The sequence below is a fragment of the Physeter macrocephalus genome, chromosome 8, assembly GCF_002837175.3.
Source record: "Physeter macrocephalus isolate SW-GA chromosome 8, ASM283717v5, whole genome shotgun sequence".
NCBI classification, from domain to species: domain Eukaryota; kingdom Metazoa; phylum Chordata; class Mammalia; order Artiodactyla; family Physeteridae; genus Physeter; species Physeter macrocephalus.
Window position 1 is genome coordinate 62,585,037 of NC_041221.1, and position 20,209 is coordinate 62,605,245.

The window sequence follows — 20,209 nt, forward strand, 5'->3', positions numbered from 1 at the left end:
ATGAATGCCATTCTTAAAGATGCAGATGGTACATGAGCCACAGACACCTGGCCTTTCAGGGACGTGAGTATAAATTACATCTGTCTAGTGGTTCCATACGCCTCATAAAAGTGAAATCTGGGGATTGTTTGCTGTTTCAGTATGATGGTTTTCCATGCATTGTCTCATCATCCCTAGGATATGTGCTGAATGAAAACTTCCTGTAATTCCTGTTAATATATTGTTAATGTCAGACGTGATGTGATACCGTTGAACTGTCCAAATGTACAACTACTTAATGGTGTTTGTGGAACTGAAATGTCTTAAATGTTGCATGAAATATGTTATAAAAATAGATTTGTTTTCTATTTTTCAACACCTCAGAATTGAGGGTTCATGGGCCAATAAGTGCAATATTTAATGACTTACTCAGTGTATATAAACTAGTGTGAAAGAGTGCATTATAATGAATGTGTGAGATGCTTTGATGGCTGTTTGACTTACTCAGATTATTTCGTGTAGCTGTATTTGTCTAGTGGTACAATTTATACAGTAAATACCTTATTGGTGTCATGTGAAACTCCTCTGTGCCTACTTCAAGGTATGTTTTTTTTTCCCCTATAAGACCAAACATTTAGGATCTGGGAATATATGTCAATTTTGCCTTTTAGAATTGTGGATTTTATTTTCAAGACAGAATGGCTGTTAGTTTATTTTATATAGGCATTCCCTTCTTTAATTCAGAATTTTCCTTAAGCCTTTTATAAGAGGTTAATTTAGAAACCTAAGAAAAAATATGCACATAAGGAAAAGTCATTTTTATTTTTCTCTGAAATGTTGATCACATGTTCTGTCTCCTAAGAATTTTCACTCATATTTTTGTGTATATTTTATTGTTACTCAACCTTGTGTTTTGTTTGCAAATTTAACACTGTCAGTCCTGAGAATCCTAAAATATTGATGTCTTTTTAGGTTGTTGCTAATGTCATATTCACTTTCAATTCTCAATTGTCCACACTGATAATACAGAAGAAACAAGGCAGAATCCTTAAATCACTTTGGTATAGCATCATAAACTCATATATTTGTCCTCAGACTCCCTTGGTTAATCTCATAATTGGTGGCCTAGAACTTCAATGAGATACAAAATCAAGAAATTAGGCCTGGTTGCTGGATTACCAAAAACTATGTATTTATGTATATGAAGTTTCAAGTAGGACAACTACCTTAAACTCCTATTTGCCATTTTAATTTTTAAGGCAAAACACTCATTTTAATACTGTGTTTTGCCTTTTCATTTAGTTAGAGTAAATCATGATACCCTCGGGAAAAACGTTGAGTTTTTCACTAAAAATGATGAAAAACAGTTGGTTTTAGATGACCATGGCCCTCTGTACATCACAGGAAGCCTTCAGTTCTACGGCAACTGCCTGAAATTGACATGTGAGAATGTGCCAATCATATTAAATGGCTTTGGGCCACTACCAGCGATGTGTGGCCCTATTTTACATGTGATAGCCTGGTCTCGGACCCACAGAAGTCAAGTAGAGGTGGGTGAAACAGGGAGGTTAGAGACTACTTCGTGCCAAATTTTAAAAAAAAAGAAAAACGTAAGCAGGTAGCCAACATTAGAATGATGATTTAAGGGTGTGTTTAAATGTTGTCAATAGTTACTGAATACCATGTACTCAGTGCTGTGGGAATCAAACATGGAAGAGGTATGGCTCTGGCCTCTAATAAGCTTACTGACTGAAGAACAAGGAACAAAATACCAGGATATGATCTAAATGCTATGTTATGTCAGGCTATAGGAGCACAGAGAATGCGAGACCTACAAAAACAGGAAAAGTCAAGAATGGCTCCATTGAAGAGGTGAGACAGGAGCCCAGAAAGAATTAGATAGAGGAGACTGTGCCAGGCAAATAAATGGGAAAGGTCACAGTTTGTTCCCTTGAATGGAAAGGGGACAGAGCTGGCAGCTAGAGATCATTGTTTTCCTCCAGAGAAACAGACTGGCCCTCGGAAACCCAACAAATTACCCCAGTTTGGTTCTCTCTGTTTTATCCCCATGAGGAAAGCATGCTGAAGTATTGTCATATTCCCCTGTGCTGAACAGCCCCAGACTCGGGCCCAAAACACAAATTAATCTGAAGCTCATAAGAACAGTAGATTTAGACATTTTGCCCATGCACCAAACCACAAGGCATTGTCAAATCCAGTGTCAACCAGGCAGATGTGAGCCCAGAGATTTTTCTGTGGTTCTGTGTTTCCCATAAAGGGTGTGGGGAAGTGCATAGATGAATACCTTCCTTTGTAACCAGGCACTTTCGGCTCCTTCTTAGTGACTGCACTGTGGAGCTAGCTCTTCTTGAGAAAAAATTGAGTAAACGGCTTAATGCTTTCATATAGTGATCGTGATGTTTATTTGAAAACTACTGCTGCACAGCAAACATTTTGACTCTTCATGTGTCCACAGGAGCTCTTGTCTGGGTTTAACGCTATAAAGTGTATTCACATTGTGAAGTTTTAATTCTCTTTATTAAAATTAATTGTGTAAGAACTGTATGTGCTCTATTAGGTATTAAGTTTGTATGTGAATTCTGTATAGAAAGTGGTTTTTGTTCTTTGGGTTTATCTTGTTTTATTTTTTGGAGATTACAATAAATATCTAAGAGACTATATTCCTGAATTTCTCAGTCTTGGTCTGAGAACATTTTTCATCTCCTCTCAATTTGTATTACTTTTGGTCCTAGGATACCTATTTCCATTTTTTTCCTTCCTCATCTACAATCCTAGGCACAGTGCTGAGCTTGAACTAGAGACAGAATGAGTGTATTTTTATTTAGGGCTATGAGTTTCCTACACATGATTTTGGACTTAGGCAAAGGAGTTAACTCTAACATTTGTCATCTTTTAAGGTAGGTAACTTTTTATACCTGACTGACTATATTCCAGAGTCAAAGCTCTTGGTTGTAGAATCAAGAAAGGCTGCTATGGTATTAAAAAGTCACCTCTGCTACCTGAAGACCATGTGTTCCTGTATCTGAATTCTAGGATCCAATTATTATTTTGCACCCTACTGACACAGCCTGGGAAAGAAGCATTCAACCAGGCAATGTATGGATGGGATGTGTGAGTGGTATAGGCTTTTTAAAATGTATTGTGTGTGATACAGTGATGCTTCAGGTAATATGCAGGCTTACCTTGGTCTTGGACCTCAGAGCGTGGTGAAGCACCCAGTTATCCATCTATTTGCATTACAGCAGATCTACTACTAATTTTAAGATTGCTTAATGTTCTAATCATGCCAACAGCTCTATTTCCACATATTTTCTTTCAAATATGCCTCTAAAGCTGTTTCCCAAACTCTGTGCTAAAAATAAGCCAAGCAAGATGGTCCTAGGAATATCCACATGGGTCCACAAGGGTCAAAATAACTTCCTGAACAGAACTCAGTGACAAGAGGGTCACCTGCCTGTCTAGACAAAGCAGGCAACATGCAAAGAATCAAAATTAACGGAAAATAATAAATTAAGGGACTTCCAGTTATATTAATCAACAAACATTTATAGAATGTCTTCTATGTGCTAATTTCTTGGTGTACATAAAAATATATAAATAGAATACTACCTCAATGAACTCATACAATTGTGATAGAGGAAAATGTATAAGTTAATATTAATAAATTACCACAGTTTATACATTACTATTTCCTAATATTTGTGTCCAATAAATAATTGAAGTGAACATTAGAAAGTTGTTTCATTCTAAAAGAACTCACAAAAATGTCTTCTTGAAATCTTATGAAATACATTTTTTTAGACAATAGTCCTCTATCCCTAGGTAAAAGTCTTGCCAGTAGCAAGACCTCAAAAGAACTATAATACATGCTTCATGGTCATTCTGAGGTTTCTGTGGCTAAACCAGTTCCAACTGGTTTTAGCAGGAATCCCCCTCTATGTTCACCCCTCAGAAATAATCACCTTGGCTTTAATTTTTAAAAAATGAAGTTACTATGTGTCTATTTTTCTCAATAACATTGAAAAGGTAGACCTAGAAAGAATATATCTGGCACCCTCAGAAGATGCTAATCATTTTTGCTAGGTTCCTATTGGACCTGAAAAAGACTTCTAAATAAAAGGCCACATGGCAGGCTCTGGTCTTGGACACTTCTCGGGAACACTCAAGTCTGATGGTTCTCTTAGTTCTCCTCTAAATTTCTTCTCACTTCACCCCATACCCACCAAGTCCAAAGAATCTTTAGTCTGGTGGAGAGGTAGTCTGACTGCTCAACTTTTCTTCCTAATCTATTTTTTATGCCCCAAGTCCTTTAACACTAGAATTTCTTTTTTTATTTTCTAAATAAATAAGTCCTAAATCTCAGGCAATTTCAACTAAAAATCATATTTTTTTAAAGTATATTGTTCCTCCCTTAAAGCAATTCTGACCGAATGGTAGAAAGGCAGATAATATATTGTATAGACAATATAAGAAGGCAAGTATTGAGAGAAAGTCTGGATTAAAATTTCAAAACAGTATACTACCAAGCAGACAATTACAATACAATTTGATGTGTGCCAATATAGAGGTTACATACAAACTACTGTGAAAGCACAGAAGGGGGCAATTAACCCAGATTGGAGGCAAAGATTGGGATGTTCCAAGAAAGGGTACTAGAAGAAATGAGACCTGAGCTAAAACATATAGGAGATGTAGGAGTTATGCTGGAGCAGAAGTGGAAGAAGAAGGTTGTTCCACACAGAGAGAGCAACAAAGGCAAACCACAGAGGTAGAGCAGAGCACTGTGTATTCCTAGAACTCCAAAGCCATTCACATAGGTCATCACAGGGTGGAAGAGAAAAAGAGAGGCTCAGGGCTGAGATCATCACACTTTTCTGAAATACTTTAGAAGTCTGGATTTCATGTTCCAGCTTTGAAAAATTCTTGAAGGAATTTAAGCAAGAAATTAGTCTGAGCAGATTTGAATTTTGAAATATCACTCAAATGGCAATATAGGAAATGGACTAATAGGAGGCAATGGTGGAAACAGAACAAGCATTAAAAAGCTGTTAGGTTATCTATATGCTTGAAATAAAGGTGGCTCAGTAGTGGTGAAGTGTACAGGATACACGACAGTTCAATTTAGAAAGTAGGTAATGGTGACCAATAGGATTTCAAGAGTGAGAACTAGAAACTGAGAGGAGACACTGACATTTCTGGCTCAGTTTAAGTATATATTAGCTCCACTAACTCAAAGACCAAGTACAGGTTCTGGTTCAAGATGGTGATGTAGAAGGTCCTGAAGTCACTCATCCCATGAACACACTGAATCTGTAGCTACATATCAAAAAACTTCCTCTGAAAAAAATGAAAAACTACCTGAGCAACCCCTATACACTGGGCAAATTAAAAAAAAAAAAAAAAAAAGCAGGTAAGAGAGGCTGAGACAGTCTCACCATAAACTCCTTACTGGGTGTGGTGACCCACAATCAGGAGGGAGCTCAAAACCCAGAGCTTCTCCCTGTGGAGGAAAAGGTTTGAGCTCCACATCAGGCACCCCAACTCTTAAAGTCTTCATCTGAGAGATAAACTCCAAAACATCCAGCTTTTAAAATCAATGGGGCTCACATCCATGAGACCCATGAGTCTATAGCAAACCGAGAAACAGCCCATAAAGAGTTTGTGGACTCAGATTCGCTTGCCTCAGAAACCAGCACAGAGGCAGTCAACTGAGAGGAGCCCAGGCTTTAAGACAAGCAAGTAAGCCTCTTTCACATAAAGTATCAGCCGGGGGGGCAGGCATCCAATTTAACACACATCTAGAGGCCTGATAGGGTACTCTCCAGAGACAGAGGTTGGTGGGCAGCATCTCTATCCTCTCTCTCTGCCACCTCTCTCCAGCTCACCTTTATCCCTTAGAAAGGAGCTCGTACCCTTCTCTAGCACCCTGCCAAGTTTAATTGCCTGGCTCTGGTGGCCAGTGGAGCTCAAGCTTGAGAATCCTAAAAAATTGTAACCAATGGAGAAAGAGTTATTACATGGCTGCCACCCCCAGAGCACAGCAAGAGGCAGCAGACTGAGGCACCCAGTCTTTCTGTGAAAGAGGCCTACCAGCTTATCTTCATAGCTATGGCCTGAGGGATAGGTTTCTAGCTAAACAAACATCTAAGAGCTTAATGTAATCTTCCCCAGAAACCTTAGAGGACAGGCACAATCTTTGTTCTCTCCCTCTGCCACACCCCAAGAGGAGGACTCTTACGTGTGTCTGGTGCCCAGTTTTTATGTCTGGTGCTTTCGTTTTTGTGGTTGCCCCCCAGGGAATGCCCCTTGATTGCCTAGTTCTGATGGCCAGCAGGGCTTCCTTTCCTGAGTTCCATGGGATGGTAACAAACAGAGAGATGGTTCTTGGCAAGCTACCACTGCCAAGACACTGTGCAGACAGCAGACTGAAACACATCCCCAGTCTTTATGTGATAGAGGTCTATTTGCTTCTCCTGGTGCTTCAGCCTGGGGAACACGCTTCTATTTTGTCACATGTCTAGGTCCTAATAGAGGGGTATTCCAAGGACAGAAGCTGCTAGACTCCATGTTTGTGCTCTCCCTATGCCTTGCTCTAGGCCACTTGTATCTTTTCTAAAGGACCTTGTGTACTCATCTGGCACCCCAATTTTTGAAACTGCCACACACAAGATGCCTTTAGATTCCATGACTCCTGTGGCCAGTGAAAGTTATGCATACAGTCACATAAGACCATATATATTTGTGTACTTTAAAAGCTGCTGCCTAAGGGTCTGGCTTCCATCAGCTTGAATCTATGTACTGACTGAGCTATTCCCCTTTAGGACACTGACAGCCTCAACTACTGGGAGTCACTAAGAATAAAATAATCTTGAATGCTTGAACAATCAAAAAAGGTAACCAAGAGCTAGGGCAGGGTTGAACGATAAGGTTCATGTTCTACATGAGGACACTCCTTCAAGACTGGGAGAGGTGGGTGTTTTATCTAATACATAGAAACTAATACAGAGGGTCAAGGAAAAGGAAGAAACAGAAAAATGTGTTCTAAAAGGCAGAACACACCTAAGAACAAGTTCTTAATGAAACAGATATAACTGATTTACCTGATAAAGAATTCAAAATAATGGTCATAAAGATGTTCAACAAACTCAGAAGAATGAACACAGTGAGAATTTCAACGAAGGAATAGAAAATATAAGAAAGTACCAAATAGTAGTCATAGAACAGAAGAATCCAATAAATGAACTGAAAAATACACTAGAAAATTTCAATAGCAGACTAGATGAAGCTAAAGAAAGGATCAGTCAACTCAAAGACAGGGCAGTGAAACTATCTAATCAGAGCAGCAAAAGGAAATGATGACAAAAAGTAAAGATAGCTTAAGGGACTTAAAGAACAACATTGAGCATACCAATATTCATATTATAGGGGCCCCACAAGAGAAGAGAGAAAGGTGTCAGAAAATTTATTTGAAAAAATAATGGCCCCAAACTTCCCTAACCTGGGAAAGGAAACAGACATCTAGATCCAGGAAGCCAGAAAATTCCAAGTAAAATGAACCCAAAACAGACCCACACCATGACACATAATTAAAATGACAAAAGTAAAGACAAAGGGAGAATCTTAAAAGCAGCAAGAGAAAATCAATTTGTTACATAAAGGAAACCCCCCTAAGACTATCAGATTTTTCAGCAGAAACCTTGCAGGCTAGAAGAAAGTGGCACAATATATTCAAACCAAGAATACTCTACCCAGCAAAGTTATCATTCAGAATTGAAGATGAGATAGCAAAATCTAAAAATGTTCATCATAACTAAACTGTCCTTAAAAGAAATGTTAAGGGGACTGCTTTAAGCCGAAAAGAAAGGGCACTAATTAGTAACAGGAAAAGATATGAAGTATAAATCTCACTGGTAAAGGTAAATATATAGTAAACTTTGGAATAATCTAATGTTGTAAAATGGTGAATTAATCACTTGTAAAGCTAGTATGAAGGTTAGAAGACAAGAGTAATAAAATAACTATAACTACAATAATTAGGAAAGGGATACATAAGATTAAAATGTAAAATATGGCATCAAGAACATAAAATGAGGCAGGGGGAGATTAAAATGTAGAGCTTTAGATGCATTTGAACTTAAGTTGTTAAGAACTTAAATTAGACTGTTATAAATATAAGTTGTTTTATTAAAGCCTCATGGTAACCACAAGGCAAAAACCTACAGTAGCTACACAAAAGAGAAAGCTAAAGAAATACAAGAACACCACTACAGAAAGTTATAATATCACAAAGGAAGAGAGCAAGAGAAGAACAGAAGAAATACAAACAGCCAGAAACAATAAAAATGGCAATAAGTACCTATTTATCAATAATTACTTTAAAATAAATATATTAAATTCTCCACTCAAAAGACACTGAGTGCATGAAGGGATAAAATAAAAATTTAAAAGAACCATCTGCAGGCTGGCTACAAAAGACACAAGGGCATACACAGTAAAAGGATGGAAAAAGATATTCCATGCAAATGGAAACTAAAAGAAAGCTAGGGTAAGTATACTTACATCAGACAAAATAGACTTTAAAACGAGGACTGTAACAAGAGACAAAGAAGGGCATTACATAATGAAAACAGTTCAATCAACAATATAACATTTGTAAATATTCATGTACCCAACATAGGAACACCTAAATATGTAAAGCAAATATTTATAGACCTAAATGAAGAAATAAGCCATGCAATACAATAGTAGTATGGGACTTTAAAGCCCCACGTTCATCAGTGGATAAATTGTCCCAGTCAGAAGATAAATAAGAAACATCAGCCCAAAATGACACATTAGACCAGATGGACTTAACAGGTATATAAAAAAAATTCTACCCAAGAGATTATAGAATCTTTTCAAGTGCACACAGAAGATTCTCTGGGATAGATCATATGGTGGGCCACAAAACAAGTCTTAATAAATTTAAGAAGATTGAAATCATATCAAGCATCTTTTCAACCACAATTAAATGAAACAAGAAATCAATTACTGAAGAATACTGGAAAATTCACAAAGAAGTAGAAATTCAACAATATGCTACTGAATAATCAATGGGTCAAAAAAAAAATCAAAAATACTTTGGGGACTTCCTTGGTGGTGCAGTAGTTAAGAATCTGCCTGCCAATGCAGGGGACATGGGAAGATCCCACATGTCACAGAGCAACTAAGCCTGTGTGCCACAACTACTGAGCCTGCGCTCTAGAGCCTGCGAGCCACTACTGAGCCCATGTGCCATGACTACTAATGCCCACATGCCTAGAGCCCGTGCTCCGTGACAAGAGAAGCCACCATGATGAGAAGCTGCGCACTGCAATGAGGAGTAGCCCCCACTTGCTGCAACTAGAGAAAGCCTGTGCACAGCAACGAAGACCCAACGCAGTCAAAAAAAATAAATAAATAAAAAACTTGAACAAATGAAAATGGAAATACAACAAACTAAATCTTATGGGATACAGCAAAAGAAGTTCTAAGGGAGAAGTTCATAGCCATAAATGCCTACATCAAGAATCAAATATCTCAAATTAAAAAAGACCTAACTTACTACTCAAGGAACTAGAAAAAAAACAATTAAAACCCAGCTTTAGCAGAAGGAAGGAAATAAAGATCAGAATAGAAACAAATGGAGACTAAAGACAGTAGAAAAAAAAATAAATGAAACTAAGAACAGGTTCTCTGAAGATATTTTAAAAATTACAAACATTTAGCTAGACTCACCAAGAATAAAGAGGACTCAAAATCAGAAATCAAAGACATTACAATGCATACCACAGAAATATAAAGGGTTGTAGGAGATTGCTGTGAAGAAGTACACACCATTGAGTTAGACAACCTAGAAGAAATGGATAAATTCCTAGAAACGTAACAACTACCAAGACTGAATTGTGAAGAAATAGAAAATCTGAACGGAACAATTACTAGTTAGGAGATTGAATCAGTAATCAAAACCTCCCAACAAACAAAAGTCAAAGACCAGACAGCTTCATTGGTGAATTCTACCAAATATTTAATGAATACCAATCTTCCTCAAACCCTTCCAAAAAAATAGAAAAGGAAATACTTCCAAACTCTTTTTAGAAGGCTAGCATTACCGTGATACCAAAACCAGACAAGGACACCACAAGAAAATTACAGACTACTATCACTGATGAACATAGATGCAAAAATCCTCAAAATATCAGCAAACCGAATTCACTATTAAAAGAATCATTCACCATGATCAAGTGCAACTTATTCCAGAGATGCAAGGATGGTTGAACATTCACAGATCAATGTAGTACATCATATTAATGAAAAGCATTTGACAAAATTCGACATCCATTTATGATAAAAACTCTTAATAAGGTGGATATAAAGGGAACAAACCACAGCATAAAAGGCCATATATGTACATAGCAATAAGGACATACCTATGAGTTACAAGCCCACAGCTAACATCACACTGGTGAAAACCTGAAACCTTTTCCTCTAAGATCAGGAAAAAACAAGGATGACTGCTCTCACCAGTCTTATTCAACTGGAAGTCCTAGCCAGAGCAATTAGCAAGAAAAAGAAATAAAAGGCATACAACTCATACAGGAAGAAGTAAAACTGTCACTATTTGCTGATCTTTTTTTTTTTTTTTTTTTTTTGTGGTATGCGGGCCTCCCTCTGTTGTGGCCTCTCCCGTTGCGGAGCACAGGCTCCGGACGCGCAGGCTCAGCGGCCATGGCTCACGGGCCCAGCCGCTCCGCGGCACGTGGGATCCTCCCAGACCGGGGCGCGAACCCGGTTCCCCTGCATCGGCAGGCGGACGCGCAACCACTGCGCCACCAGGGAAGCCCTGCTGATCTTATATATAGAAAATCCAAAAGATTCCGCCTCCAAAAAAATGCAAGAACTAAATAAATTTCAGGAAAGTTCCAGGATATAAAAATCAGTATGTAAAAATCTGGTGCATTTCTATACACTAACAATGAACTATCAGAAAGATATTAAGAAAGCAATCCCATTTAAAATATCATCAAAAAGAAAAAAAATACTCAAGAATAAATTTAACCAAGGAGGTGAAAATTTTTACACTGAAAACCACAAAACATCGATGAAAAAAAATTGAAGAAAATACAAATAAATAAAAAGATATTCTACGCTCATGGATTTGAAGAATTAATATGGTTAAAATGTCCATACTACCCCAAGAAATCTATAAAGACATTGCAATCCCTATAAAAATTCCAGTGGCATTTTTCACAGAAATAGAAAAAAATCATAAAAGTGGTATAGAACCACAGAAGACCCCCAAATATCCAAAGCAATCTTGAGCAATCTTGAGAGCAAAGCTGGAGGCATCATGCTCTCTGATTTCAAACTAGACTGTGAAGTTATAATAATCAAAAAAGTATGATGTTGGCATAAAAACAAACACATAGCTCAGTGGAACAGTACAGAGAGCCCAGCAGTTAAGTGCACACATATGTGGTCAATTAATTTACAACCAAAGAACTAAGAATCTACAGTGGGAAGAGGACAGTCCCTTCAATAAATGATGCTGGGAAAATTGGACAGCCACATGCAAAAGAATAAAACTGGACGCCTATCTTACACCATTTACAAAAATTAACTCACACTGGCTTAAAAACTTAAATGTAAGACCTGAAACCATAAAACTCTGTAGAAGTAAACAAAGGTGGCAATCTCCTTAACATCAGTCTTTGTGATTATTTTTTGGATTTAATACCCAAAACAAAGGTAACTGATAATATACTGAGAGTTAACAGCGAATAAACACAATTCAACACTAAATTATTTATTAAGTACACTGTTAACCCAGCACAGGTATGCACCCAAGGAAAGATTAAAAAAAGTGAAAGGAATTCAGCAAACATAAACCTCGCCTGTTTACCAAAAACATCACCTCTAGCATAACTAGAGGCACTGCCTGCTCAGTGATAACTGTTAAGCAGCTGTGGTATCCTGCCCGTGCAAAGGCAGCATAATCATTTGTTCTCTAAATAAGGACTTGTATGAATGGCCACACAAAGGTTTTACTGTCTCTTGCTTTCAATCAGTGAAATCGACCTTCCTGTGAAGAGGTAGGAGTAAAAAAGTAAGAAGACCCTATGGAGCTTTAATTAATTAACCCAAATAAATATAACTTAACCACCAGGGAATAATATAATTTTCACGAGGGTTGACAATTTTGGTTGAGGTGACTTTGGAGAACAAAAAAGCTTCCTAATGATTAAAATCTAGACCTGCTAGTCAAAACACATTATCACTTATTGATCCAAATATTTTGATCAATGGAACAAGTTACCCTAGGGATAACAGCACAATCCTATTCTAGAGTTCATGTTGACAATAGGGTTTGCGACCTCGATGTTGGGTCAGGATACCCCGATGGTGTAACCGCTATTAAAGTTTCATTTGTTCAACAATTAAAGCCCTAGGTCATCTGAGTTCAGACCAGAGCAATCCAGGTCGGTTTCTATCTATTATATATTTCTCCCAGTACAAAAGGACAAGAGAAATGAGGCCTACCTTTTAAAAGCACCTTAAAATCAGTTAATGATATAATCTTAACATATAGAAAACATTACCCAAGAACAGGGTTTGTTAAGGTGGTAGAGTCTAGTAATTGCGTAAAACTTAAAAATTTATAACCAGAGGTTCAAATCCTCTCCCTAAAAATATGTTTATAATTAATATCTTTATACTCACTATCCTTATTCTTCTAGCTGTAGCATTCCTAACATTAATTGAATGAAAAATTCTAGGCTATGCAACTTCGAAAAGGACCAAATATCTTTGGAACATATGGCCTACTATAACTTATCTCTGATGCAATCAAATTATTCATCAAAGAGCCACTACAACCAGCTACATCTTCTATTTCCATTTTTATTATCACAGCCATTCTAGCCTTAACTTTAGCCCTAAGCATATGAATTCCCCTACCCATAACCTACCTCCTTACTAATATAAACTTAGGGGTATTATTTATACTAGCTGTGCCAAGCCTAGCTGTCTACTCCATCCTATGATCTGGATGAGCTTCCAATTCAAAACATGCCCTAATTGGAGCCCTATCAGAGGTAGCACAGACAATCTCATATGAAGTAACACTAGCAAGCATTCTCCTGTCAATCCTTCGAACAAACAGATCCTTTACCCTCTCAACCTCATCACAACACGAGAACATTTATAAGTAATCTTCCCAGCATGACCGCTGGCCATAATATGATTTATTTCTACCCTAGCAGAAACCAATCAAGCCCCCTTCAACCTAACAGAAGGAGAATCTGAACTCATATGGGGCTTCAATGTAGAATATGCAGTAGGCTCATTCACTATATTTTTCTTAGCAGAATATGCCAACATCATCATAAATATTTTCCTAACAATCCTCTTTCTAGGAGCCCCGCACAACCTCCACACATCAGAACTATACACAACCCACTTCATTATCAAAACACTACCATCAACAATTTCCTTCGTATGAATTTGAGCATTCTATCCTTAATTCTGATATGATCGACTCTACCCCGAAAATGTTGGTTTATATCCTTCCCCGACTAGGAAATCCTGTTATTCTTATTATCATAACAACCCTTATCTCAGGAATAACATAACTGTAAGTACCAGTTAACACTGAATCCTTATCTGAATCGGATTTGAAATAAGTATACTAGCCATTATTCCCATTAAAATAAAAAAAATTCAACCCACGAGTCATGGAAGCCTCTACTAAAGATTTTCTGATACAAGCCACCGCATCATTATTACTTAGAATATTGGTTATAATTAACCTATTCTATTCCGGCCAATGAACTATTACAGAAATCTTTAACTGAGCAGCATCAATAGTAATAACAATAGCCTTAATCATAAAACTAGGGCTATCTCCATTCCACTTCTGAGTATCTGAAGTCACACAAGACACCTCATTAATAGCAGGCTTAATTTTATTAACATGACAAAACTCGCACCCCTATCAGTATTATACCAAATTTCACCACCCATTAACCTAAATTTCATACTCTCTGTATCTATATTATCAATTATAATTGGAGGATGAGGCAGACTAAACAAACCCAATTATGAAAAATCAGAGACTACTCATCAATCACCCATATAGGGTGAATAACTATAACAAGCTATTATATTGTATAATCCAACTATAACAATCCTAAATCTACTAATCTATATCATAATAACATTTACCATATTTATGCTATTTACTTATAGCTCAGCCTCCACTACACTATCACTATCACAGACATGAAATAAAATGCCCATTCACATCCTTTATTCTATATGACCCTATTATCAGCAGGAGGTCTTCCACCACTATCAGGATTAATACCAAAATAAATAATCATTCAAGAAAGAACCAAAAATAATAACATTATTTTACCTACATTAATAGGTATTATGGCATTACTTAATCGATATTTCTTCATATGACTCACATACTCCACAGCACAGACTATATTTCCCTCCACCAACAACATAAAAATAAAATGACAATTTGATTTCACAAAACAAATGATCTTCCTACCAACAGTAATCATTATATCTACAATGTTATTACCACTTACACTTTTCAGTAATGGACTAGGAATTTAGGTTAGTATAGACCAAAAGCCTTCAAAGCCCTAAATAAGGACAATTTGCTTAATTCTTGTTTAATAAGGATTGCAAGACTATATCTTACATCAATTGAATGCAAATCAAACACTGTAATTAAGCTAAATCCTCACTAGATTGGTGGGCTCACATTTCCCAGGAAGTTTTTGTTAATGCTAAATACTCTAGTCAACTGGCTTCAATCTACTTCCCCCACGGTCAGGGAAAAACAGGCAGAAATAGTCCGAGCAGAATTGAAGCTGCTTCTTTGCAATTCAGTATGTTAGATTGACCACAGGACGTGGCAAAAAGAGGACTTAACCCCTGTCTTTAGATTTACAGTCTAATGTTTACTCAGCCATTTTACCTGTGCTCATAAACCACTGATCATTCTCAACCAACCACAAAGATATTAGGTATTTCATATTTATTATTTGGTGCTTGAGCTGGAATAGCAGGCACTACTCTAAGCCTATTAATTCATGCTGAATTAGGTCAACCCGGAACATTACTTGGAGATGATCAAATTTACAATGTAGTTGTAACAGCCCACGCATTTGTAATAATCTTTTTTGTAGTCATACCTATAATAACTGGCGGTTTGGGAGATTGACTAGTCCCATTCATAACTGGAGCACCCCATATAGCCTTCCCCTGCATAAATAATATAAGCTTCTGATACCTTCCATCTTCTTTCATACTATTACTAGCATCATCAATAGTTGAAGCTGGCACCGGTACAGGCTGAACCATATATCCACATTTAGCTGGAAACCCAGCCCACTCAGGAGCTTTCATTGACCTTACCAGTTTTTCCCTACATTTAGCAGGTGTTTCCTCAATCTTAGGTGCTATTAATTTTATTACTACAATTATTAATATAAAATCACCCACTCTGTCCCAATACCAAACACCACTATTTGTATGATCCATTCTAATTACAGCTGTATTACTATCACTACCAGTTCTAGCAGCCAGAATTACTATACTATTAACAGACTGAAACCTAGACACAACCTTTTCTGATCCTTCAGGGATAGGTGATCCAATCTTATATCAACACTTACGTTGATTCTTCGGACACCCTGAAGTTTATATTCTTGTTTTACCTGGATTTGGAATAATTCCACATATTTTCAGGAAAAAAAAGAACCTTTTGAGTATATAGGTATAGTTTGAGCCTTAATGTCAATCAGCTTCATAAGGTTTACCTTGGGAGCCCACCATATGTTTACAGTAGGAATAGATGTTGATACACAAGCATATTTTACATCAGCTACTGTAATTATTGCCATTCCTACATGAGTAAAATATTTAGCTGACTAGTAACACTTCATGGAGGTAATATCAAATGATCCCCTGTCATAATATGAGCTCTTGGCTTCATTTTCCTTTTCACAGTAGAAGGACTAACAGTAATTGTTTTAGCTAATTCAACCCTAAATATTGGCCTTCACAATACATATTATGTAGTTGCACACTTCCACTATGTATTATCAACAGAAGCAGTGTTCACTAGTATAGGAGGCTTCGTACATTTAATCTATTTTCAGGTTATAAACTCAATGAGTCATGAGCAAAAGGTCACTTTGTAATTGTATTTGTAGGTGTAAATATAATCTTCCCACAACATTGCCTAGGTCTATCTGGAATACCATGACAATATTCTGACTACCCTGATGCCTACACAACATGAAATACTATTTCATCAATAGGCTCCTTTATTTCACTAATAGCAGTAATATTAAAATTTTTCATAATTTGAGAGGCATTTGCATCAAAACGAGAAGTCTTAACAGTAGGATTAACTACTACAAATTTAGAGTAACTAAACTTGATGCCCTCCATCATATCACACATTTGAAGAACCCACTTATGTCAATTTAAAATAGTGAAGAAAGGATAGACTCGAACCCTCTTCTACTGGTTTCAAGCCAACAGCATAACCATTATGTCTTTTTCAATAAATGAGGCATTAGTAAAATTTTACGTAAATTTGTCAACGTTAAATTATAGGCGAAAGTCCTATATATCTCCATAGCTTAGTCCCTTCAACTAGGATTTAAAGATGCAACATCACCCATTATAGAAGAACTTCTACACTTTCATGATCATACATTAATAATCATATTTTTAATTAGCTCTCTTGTTCTCTATATTATTTCACTTATACTAACAACTAAATTAACACATACAAGCACAATAGATGCACAAGAAGTACAAACTATCCGAACAATTTTACCAGCTATTATCGTAATTTTAATTGCCTTACCATCATTATGAATTCTTTACATGGTGGATGAAATTAATAATCCCTCTCTAACTAAAAACCATACAACACCAATGATACTGAAGCTATGAATATACAGACTATGAAGACTTAAACTTTGACTCCTATATAATTCCTACATCAGGTCTAAAACCAGGAGAATTACGACTATTAGAAGTAGATAACGGAGTAGTTGTACCTATAGACAATAACAATCCGAATACTAATCTCCTCAGAAGACGTTTTACACTCATGAGCTATACCTTCACTAGGCCTAAAAACAGATGCCATTCCAGGATACTTAAATCAAACAACTCTTATATCAGCATGACCAGGTCTATATTATGGACAATGCTCAGAAATTTGTGAGTCAAATCATAGCTTTATGCCCATCGTCCTTGAATTAGTACTACTAAAATACTTTGAGAAATGATCTGCATCAATACTATAAATACATTAAGAAGGTAAATAACGTTAACCTTTTAAGTTAAAGCTTGGGAGTTAATCCTCTCCTTAATGATATGTCACAACTAGATACATCAACATGATTTATTACTATCCTATCAATAATTCTAGTCCTATTCATTATATCTCAACTAAAAATTTCAAAATATATTTACTATTCAAACCCAGAATCAATATTTACCAAAACACTAAAACAACCCACTCCTTGAGAAACAAAATGAATGAAAATTTATTTGCCTCTTTCATTATCTTAACAATAACAGGGCTTCCTATTGTTATCTTAATTATCATATTTCCAAGCATTCTATTTCCTACACCTAATCGACTAATCAAGCATATAATTTCTATTCAAAAATGATTAGTTCAAATAACATCAAAACAAATAACAGCTATTCACAATCACAAAGTACAAACCTGAACACTAATACTAATAACACTCATTTATCAGATCAACAAATCTACTAGGACTATTACCACATTCATTTACACCTACCATACAACTCTCAATAAATCTAGGCATGGCAGTTCCCCTATGGGCAGGGACTGTAATTACAGACTTTCGTCACAAAGTAAAAACATCCCTAGCTCACTTTCTACCACAAGGAACACCAGTTCCTCTTATTTCCATACTAGTTATCATTGAAATTATCAGTTTATTTATTCAGTCAATAACCCTGGCCGTACACTTGACAGCTAACATCACAGGACACCTGTTGATTCATTTAATTGGAGGAGCAACTCTAGCATTACTAAATATTAGCACTGCCACAGCCCTAATTATATTTATTATCCTTATCTTCCTCACCATTCTCGAATTTGCTGTTTCCATTATTCAAGCCTACATATTTATCTTACTAGTAAGCCTTTACTTACATGATAATACATAATGACCCACCAAACCCATGCATATCATATAGTAAACCCCAGTCCCTGGCCCTTCACAGGAGCTCTTTCAGCCCTCCTAATAACATCAGGTCTAATTATGTGATTTCACTTTAATTCAACATTATTGTCACCAGGCCCACTAACAAATACCTTAACAATATATCAATGATGATGAGACACCATCCAAGAAAGCACTTTCCAAGGCCATCATATACCAATTGTTCAAAAGGGACTTTGATATGGAATAATCCTATTATTTCATAAGTCCTCTTTTTTTTACTGGCTTTTTCTAAGTTTTTTAACCACTCAAACCTTGCCTCCACACCTGAGCTAGGAGGATGCTGACCACCAACAGGCATCTGTCCCTTAAATCCACTAGAAGTACAACTCATCAATACCTCTGTACTATTAGCCTCTGGGGTATCCATTACCTGAGTCCACTACAGCCGCATGGAAGGAAACCGCAAACACATAATTTAAACTCTTTTTATTACAATAGCTTTAGGTGTTTTTCACACTTCTACAAGCCTCAGAATGTTATGAAACATCTTTTACAATCTCAGATGGAGTGTATGGATCAACTTTCTTCATAGCTATAGGATTTCACAGACTACATGTAATTATCGGCTCTACCTTCCTTATTGTCTGCTTTTTATGTCAACTAAAACATCATTTTACATCTAATCATCATTTAGCCTTCAAAGCCACTGCCTGATGCTGACATTTTGTAGATGTACTATGACTATTCCTTTATGTTCCTATTTTTTGATGAGGATCTTATTCTTTTAGTATTAAATAGTACAATTGACTTCCAATCAATTTGTTTTGGTATAATCTGAAAAAGAATAATAAACCTGATACTGATATTAATTACAAATATAGCACTAGCCTCATTTCTTGTATTCGTCGCATTTTGACTCCCTCAATTAAATATTTATACAGAAAAAGCAAGTCCCTATGAGTGCAGATTTGACCCCCATAGGATCAGCCCATCTACTCTTTTCCATAAAATTTTTCCTAGTAGCTATTACATTTCTCCTTTTCAACTTAGAAATTGATATTCTTTTACGCCTACCATAAGCATCTCAAACAATCTAAATACTCCTTATAGCACTATTCCTAATCTTATTACTAGCAACAAGCCTAGACTACAAATGAATCCAAAAAGTATTAGAATGAACTAAATACGGTAATTAGTTTAAAATAAAATAAATGATTTGACTCATTAGAATATGATTACGTTCATAATTACCAAATGCCTTTAGTATATATAAATATTGTTATAGTATTTATAGTATCTCTCATAGGGTTATTAATATATCAATCTCACCTAATATCCTCACTACTATGCCTAAAAGGTATAATATTATCACTATTTATTATAGCAACCCTAATAATCCTAAACACAAATTTTACCTTGGCCAGCATAATACCAATCAATCGTTCTGCTAGTATTCACCGCCCTCAAAGCTGCACTCAGACTATCCCTACTAGTAATAGTATCAAACACATATGGCACTGATTAAGTACAAAACCTTAAACATCTCCAATGTTAAAAATTATTATCCCTACAATTATATTAATACCACCACCATGACTAACAAAAAGCAACATAATCTGAATTAACACTACAGTATATAGCCTATTAATTAGTTTCATAAGCCCTTTTCTCCTAAACCAATTCAATGACAAAAATCTTAACTTTTCATTAGTTTTTTCCTCCAACTCCTTTTTAGCACCATTATTAATTTTAACATGACTCTTACCGTTAATACTAATAGCCAGCCAATTTCACCTATTCAAAGAATCATTAACCTGGAAAAAAAATTATATACTACTATGCTAGTAAAATTACAAATATTCCTAATTATAACAATTACTGCCACACAGAACTAATCTTATTTTACATTTTATTTGAAGCAACACTAGTCCCAACACTTATCT

At 36.2% G+C, this 20,209-nt stretch overlaps 1 pseudogene; it reads left to right on the forward strand.

The window, feature by feature from the left end:
* Positions 1-17,348, forward strand: LOC114486796 (cytochrome c oxidase subunit 2-like; annotated as a pseudogene).
* The last annotated feature ends 2,861 nt before the right edge of the window (positions 17,349-20,209 follow it).